The sequence below is a fragment of the Saccostrea echinata genome, unplaced genomic scaffold (assembly GCF_033153115.1).
Source record: "Saccostrea echinata isolate AGI-Se365-2 ecotype Australia unplaced genomic scaffold, CSIRO_AGI_Sech_v1 ptg000006l, whole genome shotgun sequence".
Lineage (NCBI taxonomy): Eukaryota > Metazoa > Mollusca > Bivalvia > Ostreida > Ostreidae > Saccostrea > Saccostrea echinata.
In genome coordinates, this window is record NW_026889755.1 from 15,381,813 (window position 1) to 15,386,767 (window position 4,955).

Sequence of the window (4,955 nt, forward strand, 5' to 3'; positions counted from 1 at the left end):
AAAGGAAGTTCAGAGGATTTCTGTATCCCGATCCCGATTTTTATTCCAGCCTGAACAGATGTTTACTCCAGTGAGTGCTATGCTTTTATAATTTTATAATCAATATTATAAATACTGGCTGCATATACTTTTTTTTATTTTGCTTAGCACTACTATTACAATAATTTTGAATTTTGGGTGTAACGTTGCCCCCCCCCCTTTTAAACAAAATATCGCAGATGGTCTAACCGCGGAGGCATCTCAGATAATCGAGCTTGCGTTCGCTGTTCATTTGTCTTTTTTTATTTTTTTTATTTTTTTAAATTTTTGTTTATTATTTATTTATTTGTAGAGGGCAATTTAAAGTTAATGTTTGAAGATGGGGATCAAAAATCAGGAAGCTATATATTTTCATTCATATGGTCTTGTACATGTAGCCTCAATTATTTTTTAATTAAAATAACCTGATTTTCAAACAATTAAGAACCTTTGAAATTTTTCATTTACAATTTTTATCTGATGGTGAAATGAGGGAAAAATTCGGCGAGCAGTTCAAGTACCATGCCTTTGTTAAAAATTTAATGTTTGATAAATTGAAGAATGAAATAATGTATTGATCGGATTTAAGAAAGTTTAGATGCTTTGATAATTTGAAGAGAAATCACTTTACCGATTCCAAATAGGAATTTGGATCTCACAAAATTGTCATCTATTACACAAATACATCATTGTGTACGTTATACTCAAATTTATCAATATAACAATTCACACTAATTTATTATAAAATATATTATGCATAAAAAAAATCCCAAACACGAAAATCCCAATTTTTTGGTGAATTAAAAAATATATAGATTATACAATGGGGGAATTTGATTTGATGCCACAAAAGGGGGGGGGGCAAATAACCCTTAAACGAACATTTTTATACAAAATTAACGATAAATAACAAACATACATGCATTAAACATCTTTTTTTTTTTTTTTTTTTTTCAAAATATTGCTGTGAAATATATGAAGAAACGTGCAAAACAAGCAAAATATGTATAAAAAAAAAAAAAAAAAAAAACAAACAAACAAAAAAAAAAAACAACAAACAAACAAACAACAACAACAACAACACCCCCCCCCCAAAAAAAAAAAAAAAACAACCAAAATAACAAAATTTTTGTGTGTTAATTATTAGTGCTTGCAGTGTGGAGCTTTTCTGTTTTCATACTCTACCTGTCTGCAGAAGAAGAGACCCGCGGTGAGACCTGTTCCCGAGTCAAAACTTTAAGGGCAGTGAAAAAATGTCAATTGTTTTAGCACAATTTATTAATTACCATGAGAGTACTTACCCGTAATGGTGACAAGGGGAAAAAAAAGACAGTACAGTGTAGGTTTGGTCAGTGAGAGTAGATAATATTAATAATGTGGCGAACATTTAATTTGTATGAAAATCCTTATATATTACGTACATGTGTTGTATAAAATTAAATTTTATCACGTGGAAAACTAGGCTTAATTTGATATAATCTTACTACACCAAGACAGAATTAAACTTTTAATTTATCTCCGGAAAATATGTTACGTTGAATTTGCTTTTTGTACACACCCCTTTCATACTTTTAACAAAACCTTCTAATAAATTGCACCGGGCGGAAGTATTTCTATTTAGACAATAGTCGAATTTTATGCCTGTTTGCCACAGTTTGATAAGGGTATTTCATACAAACTTTAATAAATGCAATTGTATTTAGAAACTATACTTGATTTGTTATTCTGTCTACTTACCAAATTCACTTAGATTAATTAAAAGATTAAACAAGATGTGCTTGTAAAACACTGATGCCCTCACATGGCAAATTATAGGGCAAACGTTAAAGTTTCTCAAAAGAATACATGTACACCTGTGTAATATAAAACCACAGTACTTAGTGTTCAAAAGTTATGGACAAGGATAAAGTTTTCAAAAGTGGGTCAATCTCCAAAGCCAAGGTCAAAAGGTAAAAAAAATATTTATACTCAAGTAAAGGTCTTGTCACCAGACTTATGAGTTACGCATGTGAAAAATAAAAGTCCTATCACCAATTGTTCAAAAGTTATGACCAAGCTTATCACGGATCATTTTTTGCAAAAAGTGGGTCAAACTTCAAAGTTAAGAGGTTAAATATGTTGGTACCCAAAGAAAGACTTTGTCACAAGGAATACATATGTGGAATATTAAAGTAATAACTTCAACCAATCAAAAGTTATTGGCAAGGTTAAAGTTTTTGCGGACAAACAGACAGCTAGACAGACAAACGGACGGGCATGGGAAAACTATAATGCCCCAAATCTTTCATTATTAGCGTGTGTTTGTCAATTTCTCTTTCTTTTCTCAAGTAAATATTCGTCAAAACAATATATCGACGACAATATCTACCGACCTTGACTGTACATATTGTCGCCGACGACAATATGTGTTGGTGCTTGACTGTTCATTTTGTCGTCCATTATGCAGAAGGAAAATAAGGCTCGTCTCGGTACATATTGTCGCCGGCGACAATATGTACCGATGGACGACAATATGTGCAGTGAGGGTAGGTACATATTGTCGCCAACGACAATATGTACAAAACGACAATATGTACCGTCACAGCATTTAAATGCTCCACAATTGTATAGCTAATCATTGCTTTGACACGTCCGATGAACAAATGAATACACTTCACATGTACCCAAACTTAGAGTCATTCAAAAAAAGAAAAAGAAAAAAGAAAAAAAAAAGCAATTTTGTAAATTCGTCGTTAAGTCTTTTGACATTTTGAATGATTGCTGATTCGGGATTTTTAAAGAGAACCATCCTATCAAAATACATAGACAAACTTAAAATAATTCCATCTCGTCCGTTTTTTTTCAAAACAATTTTCAAAAATGTGAATTAGAAACAGTGTTAATTTGAACTTTATTTTCAATTAGATCATGTAAAACAAAAATTGACTAAGTTTATTTTGGTTGGCCACGTTATCGGACCTTGAAATACAGCGCATTGCATTGCAAGACAGGGAAAAAACCCAATATTAATTATATAATTTACTTGTAAAAATTTAATATATAAAATTTTACTTATCGATCAAATTCGAGAATTTATTCCATTTTGATGTTTGCATACCCTAAAATAGTCGTAAAAATCAGCAATACATGTATGTAACTTCATTATAAAGTCTATTGACATTAATAGTGATAATTAATTCTGATTCATATAATTAATGCATGGTAGTGGAAAATAATTTTAGAGGATGAGTACAACAAATGTTCCATGAATTTCGTTTTGTAAATCATGTAAAACTTTTTTTTAAATAAATCATTGAATTTAAAAATAGTTGGAATCTGTGTTTTTTAATCAAAATTAGACCAAGTTTTTTTGATTAGCCGAATTGCCAGGCATTATATTGTATAGTATTTTCACTGGAACACTGTGCAGTAGAGTACAGAAGACACTCAGTAGTACTCTACTTGTAGATGGAATTAAACATCCCCCACCATCCACCCTCTAAAGACGTCTCCTTTATACAATTCCTGCTTGTGATTGGTTGTATTTTCTGAAATTTGCATAATGTAACGTTCGATAACTCAAATGATGTCCCTTTGATCAACGTAGACATAACGATCATTATTTTCTGCTTTATATTATGCAAATATTAAGTCAATGTTAAACAACAGCAAGCTTGTATACTATATAAGACTTTAGAGTCGTTCATAGACTAGCAAGTGTTAACTTCAGAGTGACTAGCGGTAACCTCTCTTGTTAGTGTGAATTTATCTCACTAAACATGCGCTACTAAATAGGACCTTATAGGGCATTTAAATGCTCCACAATTCTAATCATTGCTTTGACACGTACGACGAACAAAAGAATACACTTCACATGTACCCAAACTTGGTCATTCAACAAAAAATCAGCAATTTGTAAATTCGTTGTGAAGTCTTTTGACATTATGATTGATTGCTGATTCGGGATTTATAAAGAGGACCATCATATTAAGATACATAGACAAAAATAATTCCATTCCATCCGTTTTTTTTTTTTTTTTCAAAACAATTTTTTAAAATGTGATGTAGAAAAAGTGTTAATTTGAACTTTATTGTCAATTAGATCATGTAAAACAAAAATTGACTAAAATTATCCTGGTTGGCCACGTTATTGGACTTTGCAATACAGTGCATTGCATTGCATCACAGGAAAAACAACCAGTATTAATTATATAACTTACTTGTAAAAGTTCACCATAAAATTTTACTTATCGATCAAATTCGAGAATTCATTCCATTTTGATGTTTTGCCTTCCCCAAAATAGTCGTTAAAAAAACCAGCAATATGTAGCTTCATTTTAAAGTCTTTTGACATTATTATTGATTATTAATTCTTATTCGTATAATGCATGTTTAGCGGATAAACATTTCAGAGGATATGTACAACAAATGTTCTATGAATTTCGTTTTGTAAATCATGTAAAACGTTTTATAAATCACTCATTTGAAATTAATAGGAATTTGAACCATTTTTTCAATCGAAAGTAGACCCAGTTTATTTTGATTAGTCAATTAGGTAGACATTATACTGTATTGCATTTTCACTGGAACACTGTGCAGTAGACAAGCAGTAGTACTCTACTTGTAGATGGAATTAAACATCCCCCACCATCCACCCTCCAAAAACGTCTCCTTTATACAATTCCTGCTTGTGATTGGTTGTATTTTGTGAAATTTGCATAATGTAACGTTCGATAACTCAAATGATGTCCCTTTGATCAACGTAGACATAACGATCATTGTTTTCTGCTTGATATTATGCAAATATTAAGTCAATGTTAAACAACAGCAGGCTTGTATACTATAAGATTTTAGAGTCATTCATAGACTAGCAAGTGTTAACTTCAGAGTGACTAGGGGTAAACTCTCTTGTTAATGTGAATTTATCTCACTAAACATGCGCTACTAAATAGGACCTT